This window comes from Macadamia integrifolia, chromosome 14, assembly GCF_013358625.1.
Source record: "Macadamia integrifolia cultivar HAES 741 chromosome 14, SCU_Mint_v3, whole genome shotgun sequence".
NCBI lineage: Eukaryota > Viridiplantae > Streptophyta > Magnoliopsida > Proteales > Proteaceae > Macadamia > Macadamia integrifolia.
This window is the reverse complement of record NC_056570.1, coordinates 29,625,417-29,646,002: the sequence shown is the minus strand read 5'-3', so window position 1 is coordinate 29,646,002 and position 20,586 is coordinate 29,625,417. Positions and strand designations below refer to the sequence as shown.

Genomic DNA, 20,586 nt, shown 5'->3' with positions numbered 1-20,586 from the left:
TATATATATATATATAGGATGGTGAAGTGTGAAATTGTAACATTCTTTATTTATATCTATATATATATATATATATATATAGAGAGAGAGAGAGAGAGAGAGAGAGGATGTTTATTTATTAGGATGGTGAAGTGTGAAATTGTAACATTCTTTTAATAGCACTTGTCTTATTTTTTAAAATTATTTAATGGAATATGATGTTTCAAAAAATCATTTAGTTGAGATTCTCTTGACTTGTTAGGTTTTGCCTTTTGCCTTTTACTTTCATCTTTCACCCTTCACTTTTATATTTTATTATCTATCTTTCATTTGTCATCTGTTCATCTTCCATTGTTCATCACTCATATATATATATATGAGAAAATTGCATTGCCACCCCCTGAACTTCGGTCGTTATTCAATGCCACCCCTTGGACTTTTCGAAACGTCAAAGCCACCCCCTAAAAATTCAAAAAATTTCAAATCGGTCCCTGCCGTTAGCCGACCGTGAGAAATGAATGAAAATCGGTTAGTTTTTTTATAATATACCCAAAATACCCCCACCTATTGTGAGAGGACAATATTGCCCTCTCTTTTATTTCCATCTCCTAAACCCATATCCCATATCCCATCTCCCATCTCTCATCTCACTCCTCTCACTCACTCGGCCGGACAAGAAGANCTCTCATCTCTCATCTCACTCCTCTCACTCACTCGGCCGGACAAGAAGAAGAAGACGACGACACCCCCTGCAACTCGATTCTCTTCCCTCCGGCGTCCGATTCTATTCCCTCTGGCGTGCAAAGCCCTCCCCCCTCCGGGTGCCTATATCTGGTGATCCTGATACTAACAGTGTTGAAAACTTGAAAGGGGATAAGTACCGAGAGAACTTGGATCTGTTTCTGAGAAAAAGCAGCGAGCCTATGTCTGAGCCATTGTGGTCATACTCAGCACTCCTCTTGGAGAAGAATCAGAAGAGCGGGGGAAAATGTGAGGATGAGGAAACGTTCTCTCAGCATTCCGGCATTGGGGAAGCATGGGTCATTGCTCAATGGGCTCATCCTTTCCGGAGCACCTCAGAGGTAGCAATTTTCATCTCGAGGTTTTTTGTGAAGGCTCTTGTTGGAGCATAAAGCAAGTCCATTTTCAATCTCTTTTTATTCGTTTCTTTTTTTTTTTTCCCCTCGTCTTCCACTAATGTATACATGTTTTTTCTTTTTCTTTTTTGGGTTCTCTTTTTTTTTTTTTATGGAAATATATTTTTAGTTCATGGGTCCCCCCATTAATTAATGTCCAAAATACCTTTTTTCTGGGTTCAATTGAAGGGTCTCCCTATTAACACCTTTCTTGGTTCATTGAAAGAGTCAAGTCAGTTAGCTTCTTTAACCTAAACTCTTTCCTCCCGTGTCAACCATTAGATGATTATGGTGGCATTATGAATGGTAGGACTTGGGAGCATGGTTCTAAAACTTGGATCGGTCATGGCCGGATCAGAATGGTATCGTATCGATAAAGACCGATCTCCAATTCTGGTACGCATGTATGATTCATGGTTAAAAATGTAGAAAAAAAAGAGGGGGGGGGTAGATATATTTGATATGGTTCAATTCAGGCCGATCCGTGATCCAGAATGGTAGCGGTTGATGAAGGGGAGGAAAGAGGTTTTATCATTTGAAGGCAAATTTGTCCGATGTGACATTCTGACCTGATACGGTTGATCCGTATCGATGTCAATGATCGGTGGTAACAGATATCAGTGCCAATATCGTGAGTTAAATCCCTGGATGTGGTTATGTTGGTAGTAACTTGACACAATTCTATGGAGTTGGGTGATGAGGATGGTGATGATTATGATATTGTATGGCCACTCAAAAACAAAATGGGATTCTTACAAGTTCTTGCAGATTCCAAAATATTACCCAGGTATCAAACGATTGAATTGCCACATAACATTTCCAGATGGCACAACTAGGTGGAGAACCTAGAGACATCATCCAAGGTCTTGCAACTTGGAAAACCTTTCCGCCTATGGCTCTTAATAAAGTAGAAAAGCAGAGTAAATTTCATGTAGCCAACTTGCAGAAGAGAGTTAATTCAGAAGAGTGAAATAAAGGTAGACCAGTTAAAGGTGCAACCCAGTATCGAGCTAATGTTGAAGCGTATATTCTAACAACAACGCATCTTTCAAAGACTAGGGTTTAAAAACACTGAATCGAGATCCGGATTGGTCTCAGCCGATTTCAATTCACATCGAATTGGAATTGTTGCAGATGACCTCTAGGATTTTTCCATTCAAAACGGCTAAGACGAATCTGCCAGAATTGAGATCAGCCTTCTGCAGATTCCTGGAACGCAATTCGAACGCCGGAGGGGGGAGGGCTTTGCACGCCGGAGGGAATAGAATCGGACGCCGGAGGGAAGAGAATCGAGTTGCAGGGGGTGTCGTCGTCTTCTTCTTCTTGTCCGGCCGAGTGAGTGAGAGGAGTGAGATGAGAGATGAGAGATGGGAGATGGGATATGGGTTTAGGAGATGGAAATAAAGGAGAGGGTAATATTGTCCTCTCACAATAGGTGGGGGTATTTTGGGTATATTAGAAAAAAACTAACCGGTTTTCATTCATTTCTCACGGTCGGCTAACGGCAGGGACCGATTTGAAATTTTTTGAATTTTTAGGGGGTGGCTTTGACGTTTCGAAAAATTCAGGGGGTGGCGTTGAATAAGGACCGAAGTTCAGGGGGTGGCAATGCAATTTTCTCAAGATAATATTGTTGAAAATCCCAGTTATCCAAGGCCATAGACAAAGAGGCCTTCCTGGCTAATGAGTCTACAACCTCATTAATTTAAGAATAACAATTCGAGATTCCCCATGGACCGCGCGTAATGAGCCAGTGTATGACTAGCTATTTGGTGTAGAACTCTAAAAAACTGGTCAATTCTTTCCGTTTGTGGTTGGGATTGTCATGCTTAAGGGTTGATTAGCTTTGGAGATCTCTAGTGTATGATGATCAAGAGGACATTCATCACTCCCAACCTTCACTTCATTGCAACTGTTTGTGCTTTTGCCCCATAATGCAGTATAAAGGCCAACAACAATGAGGAATGCACCAATCAAGCTGCAAGAGACCAAAAACAAGCCACACCCATATGAGATTGAGGCTATAGAAATTGCATAGAATAACCAGACTATGTTTTGTTGCTCACCTTCCCAAATGCAGTCAAACCTGTTTCTCTCACTCTCTTTACAAGAAGTAAGGATTGTGAAAGCTTTTTTTTTTTTTTTTTTTTTTTTCTTTTTAATCAGCTATTAGATTGAGCGTTGCTAATGGCCAACTACTCCTACACACAACACACCCACTCTCATATGTATACAATAGGGTTCGATCCAACAACCTCCTCATTTGGGCGCCGGCTCTTGATGCCGAAGCTGCTATCATTAGTCTCAGCTAGTATTCATTGTGAAAGCCTTTTGTTGAACCTCAAAGCTGGTAAAGGACCATATGCCTGGTGATAGGTGTACGATGAATTAGCCCAGCTTCTCATTTTCCTCTCACAAAATACGATAAATGATAGCACGAAATGCCAGTCTACCAATAGAATCACAAACAAACTTCCCTCTAAAACGAAAAAGCATCCACACCCTTTCCCTAGAAAAGGAATGAATCTAACCAGAGGAAAGCCAACACTTTACAAGAATACCCTCCCAAATAGCTTTGGAAAAAAGACATATGGAGAAGAGATGATTGATGTCTTCAACACTCCAATAGAAGCAACAGTTGGGAATACTAATTGATCTATGGAGAAGGAAGAACTGAGTTAGAAGGGTTGAGTTGAGGGCCTGCTTCAAGTGGTGTAACTATGATGAAACACATCTCCCAAATAAGAATGCACCATGGGACTGTGTGCCGCACGCCTAGATCTAATCAAATTCTAGGCATAGGCCATACTGAATCTACCAAAGGAGCAAGCTATCCAAATAATATAGTCCCCCCAGCCATTGGAACTCCTGGAACAAGATGAAGGTTTGCCCAGGCTTCCGAGAGAGGGCAGGGGAGGTACAACTCACCCAGACTTCCTAAGCTTATGGCCATTAAGTTACTACCATTACCACTACAAGTATAGAATATAACTTACCGAGTAGATGATGGTCAAGAGCTGGACATTCAACTCCACTCTCCACAGTGCTGGTTCCCTCTCAAAGAATAGAGCAAGAACAGAAGATTGCAAAGAAGCAAAGAAACAAATCAAAGTGTTTTAATGATAATGGCACTGGATAGACGTTGGAGACCAGTCCCTTTAGTATGAGGGATACACTCCAGGCAATAAAGCTGGTTAGAATAAGAAGTGAACCTTTGATCCAGTCCTCTTTATGGTGCCTTGACCCATGAACAGAACTTCTGGTGTCAGGTGTCTGTACACTATAAAGACAAATTGACTGAGTCCCTTGTTGAGGGCAATCTTCATGAGGATGTTGAATCCACCATAACCAACCTGTACCACCACCATGGCCATATAAGTAGCACATATCTTTAAGGGTCCCATACCTTAATTCTTCCTCGATATATATTTCAAGAAACATTTCTATATATTAGGCTCTCTTCTTCTCCTCTTTCCCTTTGGATGTTCTCGTATTTGTTGTGGTTTGTTGATTATGTTGCCATTCACCCAGAAGTGAAAAAAAACGAGACATTTATATTTAGGAGACAAACACAGAAGTTAGATAAAAAGAGATCGAATATTAAGATCACAAAGGGTATAATGGATCATCAGCCTTTGCCACTAAACATAAGATAAGCTTTTCAATAGGATTTGATAGTTATGGAACATCATCTTCAGCCACTAAAAACACATGCATTAATTAAAGGCTTCAATAGTTGTGCAGCATCAGCTTCACCCTTCAGCCTTTGATAGTGAATCTGTGTCCTATACTTTTTGTCTAGAATTTATTGAAGGGTCAGGCTGATGCCACACTGCCACCTCTGGTTTTATTTATTTATTTATTTTTATTTTTCTTAATAATTAAAAAATTAATTCAAAAATAAATAATAATAATAATAAGGTCAAACATTGATACTATACCAATGGGGCCAAAATTCTTTTCTACCCTAACTCTGGAAGCATAGTGCGTAGCTTAGACATTCCATTCTCTTTTGGAAAGTAACAAATTTTATATTACTATATGATGAGGTAAAATATGTTCCCTCCCTTAACACGGCTGAAGTTTATGCAAACCTGAACAGAAGACTGACCCACCACCTCGACCTCTCCTTGTGCAGAGCAGCCACCTCGGCCCTCCATCAGGCCATGCTGCCACCTCGGCATCTCATCAGGCCATGCTACCACCTCGGCCCTCCATCAAGCCGTGCTGTCACCTCGGCCCTCTATCAAGCCGTGCTACCACCTCGGCATCTCATCAAGTCGTGTTACCACCTCGGCCCTCCATCAAGTCGTGCTGCCACCTCGGCATCTCATCAGGCCGTGCTACCACCTCGGCTCTCCATCAAGCCCTGCTGCCACCTCGGCCCTTCATCAGGCCGTGCTACCACCTTGGCATCTCATCAGCCGAGCAGCCACCTCAGCCTCTCCTCATGCCAACCAGTCACCTCGGCTCGGCACTGTCAAATAAGGCACCTAGAAACGTGCACACATCCACTCCTACATTCAAGGGACGTGATCCCTGATCACGGGGGTAGGACTCTATCCAATACACGTCATCAGAGGCGTCCACCTGTCTCACGACTTGCACCTCCGAGATTAACGGGGAATATTCCTAGAACATGCCCTGGAACCTAGAATATTCTCAGAATCACAGAGCCACTCCCCTCAAGGACTCTACGCCTAAACAGGACTCTCCACAAACGCCCCTCCTTCTCTCTCCATCAACAACCTATAAATACCAAGGTAAGCCTCCATCATAGAGGATTGATCACTTCTTTTACTGAAAAAGCTCTCTTGAGCATCTGTTGTGGAAAGATCTGACTTAGGCATTGGAGAGTTCCCTGTCGGGTCAGCCCGATTCTCCCCTGTCCTCTCTTCTGTGTAGGTCGGCTGGAGCATCAGGAACTGCAGGGAAGATCACCCAATCAATTTTTACCGCATCACTATAATTATGATATTCAACATAAAATATGATTGAAAAGAATGGGCACAATGGATCAAATGAAAAAAAAAATCATAAAAATGAAGAAATCCTCAGCCTTTTGGACTACAGGTTAGAAGTAATGCAGATCTTGCAAACTCCACTCAACTTGTACATTTGCTTCTGTGTGCATCCAAGATGATGAAATTCATAGACAAGCAATGGACTTGGTGGTTCAGATACTTGAGGGGAAAATAGAGGTAGCCCACCTCCCATTCCTAGAATTCTCAAAGTTCTCACAGAAAGCATTGAGCACATAGATTTCTTCTTTGAAATCCGGATCAGGTCCTTGTACGACAATCATTCTCTTATGGTGCCTAATCTGGACTCTCTTCTCTGAGCCTTCCCCAAGTGTCTCGGTGTGGGAATGCAGACGGGCTCTTGTTCCCTTAATTTTTATTAGCAATGTAAACTTAGCTTACTTTTCTTTTATTGTAATAGCAATATTGTGTAAGAATCTAGTAGGATTACTTGATTTTATTAATTTTCTATACAAAATTTCAGGCCTAAGATTGAAGTTTGGGCTTAAAAATTAGGATTTATTTTTTCTTATGAACTATAAGAGCTTTGCTCATTGTAATGGATTGAATAAAAGAATTTGATTTTGTTTTGAGTAGATACCTTATAACCTAGGAGACTTTTACTAAAACCTTGGAGAGTTATTGTAATATCCCGCTTCTTAAACCCGGTCTGATTTCGTGGTTGAACCGGTTTAACTATGCAGGAACCGAGCCTGAGGATATTAGAGCGGGTTCCTTATGGGCTATGATGGCACGGGTGACCTTAAACACCGGCTGGCCCGACAAGTCCGAGCCAGTTCCAGAAGAGACGGGAGTGCCCAAACCGTGTACGTGCACCTACCATAAGGCTATGTACGGATAAAACATGTATTATATCTGTATTTTTAGGTATATACGTATGCTACATCGTATGCCTGGGGTGGGGTTCGAGCCGAGGTCCGAACCCGGTCAAAATCCCGAGTCTTGGCTCTCAGGTGGGTAAAACAGGTGGGTACACCCATCCAACACTATTCACTTAAGTAGGAATAGTATATAAAGCTTTATGATTTCTTTTCTTTCCATTTATTACCCTCGTACGTTTGGTGAGAAAAGTAAAGAGGAGAGAGAAAAGAAAGGGAAGAAGAAGGAAGAGGAAGAAAGGAAGGATTTCAGTGGCGCCGAAGCTAGATCTTGCCATTCCGGTGCCGGGAGAGTAATCTTCAACTCTAGATCTACAGTTGGAGGTAACAAAAGTTGGGTTTTATGAACATTCACCATACCCAAGCTTTAAACCCTTGATTCGAGCATGGGTTCTTGAGATCTTGTAAATACCCTTTGAAATGATGAATCTAAGGTTTAATAGATGATTTATGTGTTGATCTTGAAGGATTTGAAGAGATAGTGACAAGGTAGAAGGAGCATTGTGAGTTGGAAGTGATTTGGAGGGTTTGAAGTCATTCTTGAGCAAAAAAGGTAAGATGGTTCCCCTCACTCGAATCTAACTTAGATCTAAGCTAGAACCATCCTATAGGACTTTAAAGGTGTGAAGAATGGGTTGAGAAAAGCCCTATTTGGGTCCCCAAGGAATGGAGGAAGTTGAGAAGAAACTGGGGGTTTTCCGCCAAAACCGACGGGTACAACCGGCGGGTCCCTACCCGCCTGAGAGCACCCACCTGAGAGGGCAGGGGGTCCCTGGCCAAACCGGCGGGTAGGACCGGCGGGTAGGACCGGTGGGTAGACAGCCCACCTGTCTGACCCACCTGAGTGGCCCCGAAGGTGATCCGTGGGTCCGATCGAGCNGTTTATATAATGTACAGTTGTCTTGTTGGGAAAGTCATTGTATTTTGAGGGTTTTTCTAGCTAGGGTTTTAGGGCGAGTTTTCTCGTCGTTGCTTGGGTGTAATCTCTATTCTGCATAGTGAAACATCTTATTCTTCGCCCCGAGGACGTAGCACACCACACTGGTGTGTGAACCTCGTTAAATCTTTGTATCGTACGGATCTTTTGTCTATTTATTTTCGTATTTCTTGGTGTTTGATCTAACAGTATCATTTGCTAATGGTTATGCCGAAGTTAGTGGGTTTTTCCTTTACTTTCTTTTCTATCTATTTTCTTTATTTTGGTTGTCCATTGTAATCTCTTCTGTATTTTTGTTCCTGTTTTCCCCTTTTTTCCTATTTAATACAAATTGACCTTTTAACGAAAAAAATTATCATTTGCGGTTACCAAATTAACAGTCTTCATAACTAGAAACAAGCCATTTTACAGCTTCCCATAAGAATTTGTACTTTGGCACATTTCATTTGTAATCTCTGATTTTGTGACAGATTACGTTTCCCTAGTTGAATTTGTCCTCAGTTATGACAAGCTGTTTGAAGTTGAACAGCAAAGACTGATCAGTTTTTTCCAGTTGTGGTTGAGATGGGCATGCTCAACGGTTGATTAGTTAAGGAGACCTCTAGTGTCTGTGTCTGATCTAGAGAACTTTTTTCCTCATTCTCACCCTTCCCTCACTGCAACATCTACTATCTGAGCTTTTTACCCCATAATACGGTATAAAGCCCCACAACAATGAAGAATGCACCGATCAAGCTGCAAGAGACAAGAAGCAATCCATACCCATCTGAGATTGAGCCTGGAGAAACTGATTATAGGAATAACCAATCTGTGTTTTGAAGATCACCTTCCCAAGTGAAGCCGCTCGGCGAAAACAATTGCTGACAATACGCCGACTATCAACAGCTGCAAGGGAGGAAACATAGCTGAAAAAACTGGTCCCTTCTCAGTGATGCACCATGTTTGTAGGTAATACACCAAGGCTGAGTTGACAACTCCCTTGTAAGAAAAAACATCTCATCAAACAAAGATTTCCTACTCACTATCTATCTAAGTTTATGGCAATTATTATTTTGGGTGAAAGAACCCAGTTTTGCTGGCGCCGGAAACACCAGAGCATAGGACCAATGAGAGGGCATCGGCCAGCGGCCAGCATCTTCAATGCCCTGGGTGCTGGGTGCAGCATCATATTTTCGCTTGCCCTATCTCCAAGTGCTAGGGTGTCAATCGGTCAGACCTAGCTGGGTCTTGCGGGCCTATACACCTTTGCACCATGACCTGCCTATTTAAGGAATGAGTTGGTCTCCAACGGGTTCTGGGTTTTAACCGAGCTTTTCCTAATCCGGATGTAATCAGGCTTTAAACAGATTAATGCGCTAATAAAGCCTTAGACCAGCCTTAAATGATCTTCAATTATCTTAGATTTAAGAAGCTTTAATATATCTTATCAAATCATCAACAATTTAAAAAGGAATTTATACTTACTTAGATTTAATAATGTATAAAAATATTAATATGTACCCTATTCTATTAAAAAAAAAAAAATCAAAATATACATTTAAACAGTCAGGCTAAATGTATTGGACCGAATCGGGCTTGCAAATGGGCCGATCAGTCGGGTACCTCTTGGACTCGATCAGACCGGGCTGAAATTGATACCCCTATCTGGATCTTTCCTGCCAAATAGGATCTTTTTCCTTCTTATTTATTTGTTAATTTCAATTTATTGAAAAAGAAGTTAGTAAAAAAAAAATTATTGAGAAAGAAGGAAACTACTAAAACTCAAAGGTACCCATCTAGGCCATAGGGAAAAGGCCCTCAAGAGTTAGAAAGCTCCAAAAACCACTATGCCGGAATGGCACAAAAAGACCAAACCAAAGCACCCAGAAACTAAGGAACTGCCACTGGTAAGTTACTATGATTTCCACTACAAACTTAGAAAACAACTCACAAAGTAGATGATGGTCAAGAGCTCGATGTTCCACCCGAGTCTCCACGATGTTGGGTTTCTCTCAAAGAAGAGAGCAAGGATAGAAGATTGCAATGAAGCAAAGAAACAAATCAAATTGCAATGAAGCAAAGAAACAAATCAAAGTGTTCAATGATAATGGTGCTGGATGGATATTGGAGACCAGTGCCTGTAGTATGAGCCATGCACTCCAGGCAATATCGCTGGTTAGAATAAGAAGTGAACCTTTGATCCAGTCCTCTTTGTGTTGCCTTGACTCTTTGTTGATCAATGGGCTTTTGGTGAAGCCTTTGAAGAGGTAACCTCCTTTCCAAAATGTAAAAATTAAAGCTCCACCAATACAAATCAATGTACCACAGATCTTTGCTCTCCCCTTAGCAACCCCAATCCTCAATTTCTCCAGCCTGAATGAATTTGAAATTTTCTTTGACGTTTAAAAAAAAATTTTTTTGGGGTGAATGATAAATACATTAAATGAAAGAGAGGAGGGAATATACAGCCTCGAAGGGGGAGAAGAAAACATAAAAAACTGAACTACACAGCATAAAACAGTAACAAAAAGCACAACAAAGGCGAGAAGCACCTTTTCCTTATGCTACCAGAAGAAAACCACTAGAGGGCCATCAACCCATAACCACTTCTACTTCAAAATAAACAAAAGGACCAGTCAAAGCAAGCAGTCACTTGAGACTACTCCTTATAACTGTTAAGTTTGTCTCGAATTCTTGACCCGTTTTAAAGATTGATCTATTTCGACATATTTTGGTGGCGACCTGAATGGAAAATTTGTTGAGATCTGTGATGGAAGCAGAGGGGTTGGGCCAATAGGCCCAAGTTCAGAGCTCAACACTGATCTCGTATCGGGGTGCGGGGTCAATATGGTTCAACCGGATTGTCTGTGACCCGATGGGTCAACCCACGACTTGGAGTATATTATGTACTATGGTCCTGTTGAGCAAGTCATTGTATTTTGGAGGGTTTTTTGAGCTAAGGTTTCAGGTCGAGTTTTCTCGTCGATGCTTGGGTATAATCTTTCTTTTGCACAGTGAAACATTTCTTCGCCGGAGGACGTAGCACACCACACTGGTGTATGAACCTCGTTAAATCTCTGTGTTGTGCGAATCTGTTGCTTGTTTATTTTCGTATTTTTCTTGGTGTTTGCTCTAACAGTAACTCTCGTCAACATAGGAGTGTGAGAGTTGGGCGGGACTATGTTGACCTGCTTCCAACTTTTGAGAGGGAACACCCAAATCAAAAGCTGATTCTTGGAAACAATGGAAGGATTCCAATCCACAAGCACAACTTCAGATATCTTTAAATTCAATTCTCTCTAACAGATAAACCATACTTTAAAAATCTATAGTAGCAATGAAATTAAGAATTAGATGGTTGATGAAACATCACCAGAGAAGAAGTGCCATGACGAAGGTGAAGCCAGGGATGACATTACTTAAGGCACTCGCAACAGTCGGAGAAGTGTAATCAAGGCCAAGATACCTGAGATTGAGATGGATGGTAGTGCCAAGTGATGATAGGAGGAAAATCTTGACCATCAATAAAGAGAAAGAGAAGGGCGTTGTTTCCTGCAATTATGGCAGAGTGTGAAGAAGACGAAGGGCCATAGGAGATAGTGCATAGGGAAAGAGAGCTTACCTTTCAAGGAAGAAGGCTAAAGGTCCTAACAAGAGCATGCCAATTAGGTGTCTGTACACCATAAAAACAATTGGACTGACTCCCCAGTTGAGGGAAATTTTGATGAGGATGTTGGATACACTATAAGCGAACTGTACCACCACCATGGCCATGTATGGAAAGCATATCTTTAAGCTCCCATAGCTTCTTTCTTCCTCGTTATTTCAAGAAATATTTACTCGTAATAGATAAAAGACACACAAACAAACATAGAAGTGAGATAGAAAGAGATTGACCCAACCCCACATTGGATTTGTATTGGTCAAGATCAATCCTCGATATTGATTGACATGATACCGATCCATTACTAAGATATAAGAATAAAATGGTTTAAAATTTTAATTTTATTATATAAAAAAAAAGGATAAATTCATCTGATTTTTACCTATCTGAATCAGTATAGAGTGAGACTGATCCCAAATTTTAAAACCTTGCTTAAGAATCCTGCTACCTTCTTGCAAGGCCTCTCTACGGTGTACAATATTTTCTTTTTCCTATTGCATTAACAAAAGAAAAACTATTGTTACTAGTTTAACTGACTATAGGTATTTTCTGAATCTATAGAACTGAGAAGGGTCTCAACTTTGAACTTCCGTGGCATATTGCGCCACTGATTCTGCTTTCCACTGAAATCCTCATTTTTAATAAATTACAAATTTGAAAAGCACATTCTGACATTTACATTATTAACTATTGGCTGAAGGTGATTCTCCACAACTATTAAAGCCTTCGTTTATGTTTCTTATAGGGGGCTTGCGTATATTTTTAGTGGCTGATGTTCCATAACTATTGAAGCCTATTGTAAAGATCATTCTCCTATTTTTAGTGGCAGAAGTTGATGCTTCATTAATATTAAAGTCTACTGTAATTTCTCTCTCTCTCTTGTTTTAGGGTTTTTGGGTGAATGTTTTTTTCATTAGTTTGGGTTTTTTATTGTAATTTTCTTTTAACATAATGAATCATCTTCTTTTTTGTTTGAGAACATAGTACATCACATCGGTGTGTGAATCTCTTTAGATCAGTGTCATCGTGTGCGAATCTGTTTATTTTCTTCATTTTCTTTGGTGTTTGTTTTAAAATCTTGTGTGATACCGGCTCAATCCCTTTTTTTTTTTTTTTTTTTGGATGAAATATTTAATCTCATTTTAAAACCATGCTCCCACGCAAAATTAAGACCATGAAGAAGAAAGCAGCCCTAATAAGACGGATGAAAATCCTCTGTTTTTCTCATCCCTGTTTTTCCTTGTTTTGCTACCCGCAAAACATGACACGTGGACAATTTTAAGATCAACGGTCAAGGTTGGGTGAGGATTATTACATCCGGTGCATTGGTCTTAAAGTTGTCCACGTGTCGTGTTCTGCAGGTAGCAAAACAAGGAAAAACAGGGATGAGAAAAACAGAGGATTATTTTCCTGATAGGACAGGCCCGGGGGCAACCCCAAAACTGAATATAAATATATCAAATAAACCAAAAAGGGAGTGAGCGTGACTCATGAACCCAGCACCCAAACCAACTAACTAAAAGATCAAATGGGGTGCCCCCTACCCCCAACCCTTCCCCACCCAAAAAAAAAAAAAAAACCATCTTTCCACAAGGTATCATGTTTTGGGATAAAAGAATATTATCCTCTAGCGTGTGTCTACGCTTAGATACATAGGGTACAAAAAAACTGTCTTACCCTATACTGAAGATGCTCATGTGTGTTTTCTCATTGACTGTGGCCACTGAAGTGTGTCTCTACCACAGAAGGTAGGGTTCTATTGCCCTCATTTTTAGGAGTTTATGGTCACTGGGGAATGAGGCCATAACATCTATCCACCAGATCGGAGTGGGTGGCCCTAAGGATGATTAGTCTGTGATGAGTTTGACGAGGATCTTCATTTCCTTCCACATATGATCAATAGTGTACGTAGCAAAGTACTACCTAAATATTACCTTGGAAATGCATCCTCTCTTTCTCTCTCTCTCTCTCTCTCTCTCATATGTTCTGCCAAATTAATCACAAGTTCTATGGTTCCTCTTTGTAGGGATGGGTGAGTTTAACAACAGCCTGTAGCCCTTGGGATGACAGGAGAGTTAGACTTCTACCATCGCCATCTTTGATATTCTTGGAGGAGCCATAGAGAAAATATTTCTTTTTATATGAATTTCCAAGGAATTCAAAGGAGTCTAAAGCAGATCATTAAGAGATTTGTGCAGGTGTGCAACTTGGGGCTAATCAGCTAATGCATGCCTAATTGTGAAGGAACCAGTCTTAGTCCCTCTCCCTTGAGAAGAAAAAGAAAAGAAGGTAATAAAAAGGGAAGAAATTAAACTACCTGGTTGCATGGCTCAGAACCAGCAATGAAGTCAATGAGGAGGCACATTGGGGTAGCAACAGGGGTAGATTTTTTTCTCTCCAGGTGATACATCAGAGAAGACCATTGCTTGGGTGGAAAACAAAGAGAAACTTCTCTCTGATAAACTTTCCTCTCAACTCAAGCTCTTATGAGGATGGAAATCTAATCATTCTTGACTCATCAAAAACGGTTCTCTGGTCGACAAATTTGACCTCCATGTCATCAAATTCTACTAAGGCAGCTCTTCTTGACTCTGGAAATCTTGTTCTGAGACATGTCTCCAACTCCTCTGTTCTGATCTGAGCGAACCTTCATCACCCAAGTTTGCAAAAAATAAAGTTTTGAAAACCTAGGGCTACGGAAAAGTGTGCACCAATATATAGACAGTTGAAAAATACAAGGGAATGTGATAATATATGAGAAGGTATATGAAATTAAGATTACACTAGTGATCAATCTAGACCATTCTCTACAAATTTAAGGGTAATTGAATTCAGACTTATGATAGACCACTAAATTTAGACATATATTCTTAATCTGAGGACTTAACTATCTAACCAATTGTTAGAACCAATACATACTCCTATGTTTCTAGTTTTTGGGATATATTTTTTCTTTTTAAACTAATTAAAAATTTTGGGGTCTAATTGGATAACTAAGTGTGTTTTTGGTGCATAATTTTGATCTAGCCCACTTGGTTGGTGTTAGAACAAACACTAAGAAATATGAAGAAAAAAATGAATAAATTAAAACAAAGATGACATAGATAACATTGGAGATCTCTCAAGAACACATAAATACGCAACAAAAACCCTAACTCAAAAATCTCCAAATCACGCTCTTACTTGCTCAACAATACAATAAAGCAAATAAATACTCCTCCAAGATAGGTTGATCCATTAGATCACATAATGTTGGACCGATTCATATGATTAGGTGGGACAAAACGTCACTAAAGGGATGATGCATTAAAGCGGAAAGAAAGAAACATCAATAGAAGGATGATACTTCAAAACCTTGGGGATGGGGAGAAATTAGAGGAAGTCCCAAATTAAGACAAGTTGCTTATTTCTTAGTATTAACATGATAAAATAATTAGAACCAAATATCAAGATATTAAAAAGGAGAATGATTCTCTGAGTTTAAGGCGGTTTCCAAGCAATCTCACCGTGACAGGAGATGGAAAACACCTTAAGCTGAGACAGACTTTTCCCCATAAGTTGTGTTCGAATACGATTGGTGGGTCAAATAAGTCGTCCACTGAACTGGTCGAGTCTGGCAAATGAAATCATCCAAATCTTTTAGCAGTCCCTTGTAACAACTATTTTCATCAAGGAAATAGTGTATTCTTCAATAAAAAATAGAGTAGTATTTCTCTAAGAAAAAAAAAAAAAAGGGGTCTATGGTCACCAGTCAGTGTCTTGAGTCACTTCACTAAAAATTGAACGATTCCTTTTATGTATGTATTTCACTGTTTTCCATCATTGGTTTAGGAAGAAAGAATGCTACCCTATTGGTCCATTGTGTATACTTGTGTCAAAACATAGTGAGTGAAAAGATTTCACTATCATATGTTAAAGATGCTGGCACATGTCCTTTCATTGACCACAGGCACTCGTGTGTAGAATCCAAGTCAGGTTCACATATCAAAATAATCTCGTACATGCTTGGCCGTAGATTTAGAATCTATTACATGAAGAACAAGAATGTAGATTCTAAATCCACGGACCACGGATATACAAAAATAATCTCGTATGTGAACCTAATCCGATCACTGGTGTGTATATTCTGTTAAATAATTTTTTTGAAGTGCATGCTCTTAATTGAAACTTGTAGAAGTGTTTAACCTTCCATGCCTTTAGGGTTCAGTTGACTGGTTTAAATATTGTTATACAGTGAGAAATTACTTGGTGAACATGTTTGGTCGCATTAGTCATTTTTTCTCCTATTGCTACCGCCTCCTCCTCCTCCTGTTCTAATAGCTAGCTTGTCTCTCCGTTATTGTACAGTGTGCACATATGAGAAACAATGAATGGTTCTTTCTCCCTGTTCTATTTCTCTGCTTCTCTCTTAACATCAATCTCTCTATCGGAGCTAGCACCCTATCTGTTGATGAATCTATTTCCGGAAATCAGACCATAGTCTCAGAAGGAAATGGGAACTTTGAATTGGGTTTTTTCTCTCTGGTGGTTCTAATATGGGCAATGCAGAGGAGGAATTTACTTGGTACTCCAAAAGCAGTTGAGGGATTTTTTGTTCCATTTTTGCACAGAGATTTACAAATTACAACCAAGAACTTCTCTGAAAAGGTGGGGGGAGGACGATTTGGTTTTGTTTTTAAAGGGACATTGGCTGATTCTACTGTAGTAGCGGTGAAGAAGCTTGAAGACCTCAGTCAAGGAGAGAAGCAATTCCGATCTGAAGTAAGCACGATTGGAATGGTTCAACATGTTAACCCGGTTTGCCTCCGTGGATTCTGCTGTGAAGGTACTAAAAGGTTGCTGCCTGCTGGTCTATGATTTTATGCCTAAAGGCTCTTTGGATTACCATCTGTTTCATAAATCAAGGGATTCTTTAAGGTTTTAGACTGGAAAACGAGATACCGAATTGCACTTGGAATAGCTAAAGCATTAGCTTATCTCCATGAGGAGTGCCTAGAGTGCATTATACACTGTGACATCAAACCTGAGAACATTTTATTAGATGATGAGTTCTGTCCCAAGGTGGCTGATTTTGGCTTGGCAAAGTTTGTTGGCTGGGAATTCAGTCGGGCTTTGACAACCATCAGAGGGACCATAGGATACCTTGCACCAGAGTGGCTTTTGGGCATTGCCATCACTGCAAAGGTTGATGTTTACAGATATGGTATGATGCTCTTCGAGCTTATTTCAGGGAGGAGAAACTTTGACCAATCTGTTATCGAGAAGTTTGGATACTTCCCAATTTAGGCAGCAAGAAAAATCAATGAAGATGAAGAAATCCTTAGCCTTTTGGATTACATGTTAGAAGGCAACGCAGATCTTGCAGAACTTCGCACAGCTTGTAAAGTTGCATGTTGGTGCATCCAAGATGGTGAAGTTCAAAGACCATCAATGGGTCTGGTGGTTCAAATACTTGAGGGGATAATAGAGGTTAGCCCACCTCCCATTCCTAGAATTCTCCAGGCTCTTGTGGAAAGTGATGAGCACAAAGTTTTCTTCTCTAAGCCTTCCTCAAACCAAGGTTTGCAAGCACACACTCCCACCTCTGTAACTTCAGGAGCATTGTGTCATCCTCAAATGCCCTGAAATGAAGTGACTGAAATCAGGAAGGAGTTCTTAAGTTGATCTCCAATGTCAGCTCAGGAAACAAAGTATTTCTGCTGTTCTGTTCTACTTCAAAGCTTAGAATGTTTTCTAGTATTTCTATGCACAATTGTTCTATTATCTATAAGACTCCTGTTTTTTCAATTCTCAATATATAGTTTTTAATTGGAAGATGATCCACAAAGAACATAAGTGGGTATTTTGGTATCAAACTGGACTTTATATTTGCTTTAGATTACATATGGATGATTATTTTCTTCTAGCATTGTCATGTAATACTTTCAGAAAGACGGGTCAATCGATCTAACAGAGAGCTTCTTTGCTGAACAATTACAGAACCTGAATCTTTCGCGAAGGACTTTCACTAGGTACATTTCATTTGTAACCTCTGATTATGTGATAGATTAAGTTTCTCAAGTTTAATATGTATGAATATAGTCTAATGTTGCCAAATTTTTTCAAGGTCTAAACTCTGAACCCTAAAAGTTATTCTTGAAATTTGATCAGGATCAAGCTTGGGCTACACCAATTAGAATTGGTTGAATCTATTAAGCTGCGTTTGGTAGTCATTCAGAAAAATGTCTTTTTCCAAAAATGAAATAAAGTGTTCAGTGTCAACTTTATATTTTTTGCTTTTAATTTTTTTTAGGCACGGAAAGAGAAAAAAAAATTTGTTAAAAACACATATAGTGCATCAAACACTAATTTTTTTTTTTTTTTAAACAGCATTTTATTACAGAAATTGAAAATCCTATTTTTAACGTGGAATGCCATTTCTAAAACTGAAATGACTACCAAAATCTTATTTCAACTATTTTAATTCTATCCAAACCTCATGACCTTAATCACCACTTCACCAGCTGGAAAATTTTCACTTTTTTTTATTATTTATTTTATTATTTTCTATTGGCGGCTTAACCTTCCCAACCCCAACTCCTTAGTCCAACTCGGTTTGAATTTAGGCTTTCATCCCCTATTGCTGAGAGCTCAAACCTTCGGGTGTAAAAATTGACCTCGATGGACTAATCTCGATCCATCGAGTATTTAAAGAGCTTTGTCGTCTTCTTCGTCTAGAAGATGAAGTGAGCAGGCGAAGCGTGGAGCTGCGGCTCGCGCTTTGCGAAGGCTGTCTCTCAGCAAGTCAAGCCTGGTATTAATATATCGTATACGCAAATCCACAAACAAACTATGACGACTTGGCAAAAGCCTGAGGCCTCGACCTCTGCAGAAACTTCCAATTCCACATTCCATCACGATCTACCAAGCGGTGTTTTCTAAATATATATATATATTTGCATTAATTCATACTTATCTCTTAAGTTTGTCTTGAATTCTTGACATATTTTGAAGATTGACTCACTTCAATATATTTTAGTGACGATCTGAATGAGAAGTTTTCTGAGATTTATGATGAAAATAGATCGGCCCAAGTCTTGAGCAACAGACATAAGGGTGTAAAATGATCACTGACCAAGGACAGCAGCGACATAAGAGGATGAATCTCAGGCGTATAATACGATCAGTCACCGAAAGGTTACCGGGCTCCAAATTTGTGAGCTCAAATGCTGCTGCCGAACACCAATCAAAATAGGGGATGACAAATATATAAGACTATACACAAAGAGATCAAAATAAATCGGCTAAACAAAAATGCAAATACAGACATCTTACAAAGATAAATAGAATCATGGTCGGAGGTTTATTAGAAGGCATCTTAGAGGAATATAGAAGAAGAAAATAAAAGATTCTCATGAAAGTTTACTACTACTAAAGATTAAGCAGAATTAAACTTTAGTGTAATGTAGTTGTGTCTTTTGTGGATTAAAAAATAATGTCAGTGTGTGGTACATTTTAAAATGTGGTTCTAGTGCCTAGTACACTAGTAGCAGCAGCGGCTAGTTGAAGCTAGTGTGTGATTGGTGATCTGAGGATTAACTCCAGTCACGTGTGTGTGTGTGTGTTCCTCACCCTTATTAGGAGTTGGTTGGCCATTGGCCCTATAGTGTCCAATAAGGAGCATTGTAGGATAGATTAGCAAAATAAAAGGTATAAAAATAAAAAAGTTGGTGGTGTACCAATAGAGTTGGTGGTATATTTTTATAAGTTTGTAATACATATATTATATAGGGTTGGACTAGGCTTAACCCCGAAAATGCCTTAGCCCAAGGCCGACCTTGGTTTTCAAAATTAATAATAATAATAATTATTATAATTATAATAAATTATTATTATTATTATAGAATTCCAACTCTCCAGCTTCATTTTGGGGATCAACATTGGGCTGATTCCAAAGTCTGGTTGACCAATCCATTTTCATTGATAGACGCAAGAGGTCATCCACCAAGGGTTGTCTTCGAAAGATATATAAATTGTCTTTTTCTATAAAAATAAGTTTTCCAATTGTCATACCTAGTGATCAATTTTTCTAAAGGTATATTGATTTTTTTTTTTTCTTGGAAACCTATTGATCACTTTGATGCCTATTAAGACAAGATATAACCTTTCTAACAAACTTTATAAAAAAAAAAATTCAATATTTTGAAATAGATATTTAAGACAATTTAAAAATTCCAAAATTACTGCAGTACGTCCTCACTCCTCGTTCTTCATATGATGATGGCAATACAATAACTTTTTCTGTCAATAAACCACCCATGCTCTAAGTCCCACCTTGGCTCATCATCAATAGATGGTTAGATCTTGTTTTCAACCTTCCTAAAATGAAGTATCAATTTAAAATCATTAAAAGATTCAACACAGTTTTTTGTTTTTTATGTAAAAAAATTTTAACACTTTATTTTTTACTAATGGGTTCATATGATCCCACAACGCATGGACCAAGTCTTACGGGGTTGGAATCCCAACCTTTTCAAATTGAAGTATCCCCATTAATTTGAAATCATTTAAATTTTCTAACACTTCTGCTATCCCAAGTCCTCGTTCGTTACATGTTGATGGAATTGCAATTACTTTGTCTTTTTTCTCTAAAATATCAATTTTTATTTAAATTAAAAAAAGGGAAAAATATTACAAGAAGAAATTCAAGGATTAGCCTAGCCCCACTAATCACTTTCTCTGTCGGTAAGACCCACTTATCCTCCAACTCCCACCTCCGGCTTGGCTCATCTTTAGTACAAGTTATGATCTAACTTTCAACCTTCCTATTCTTCCACCTTTCCCCTTCTTCTTCCCTCCTTTTAAAAAATCTTTTATATATAAATATTTTAGTGGGACTAAGAAAAAAAAATGCTACATGGGGAGTATTATAGATTGTTAAAGCCACATTTTAAACGTATAAAAATTAATAATTAAAAAAAAAAAAAAAAAA

The 20,586-nt window shown here is 39.1% G+C and overlaps 2 pseudogenes; one reads left to right on the top strand and one right to left on the bottom strand.

Moving 5' to 3' along the window:
* The window catches only part of LOC122060816, a 12,310-nt pseudogene extending 585 nt beyond the window's left edge, over positions 1–11,725 (bottom strand).
* A 4,246-nt stretch (positions 11,726–15,971) lies between these two features.
* On the top strand, positions 15,972–17,240 carry LOC122060815 (annotated as a pseudogene).
* Positions 17,241–20,586: the final 3,346 nt, after the last annotated feature.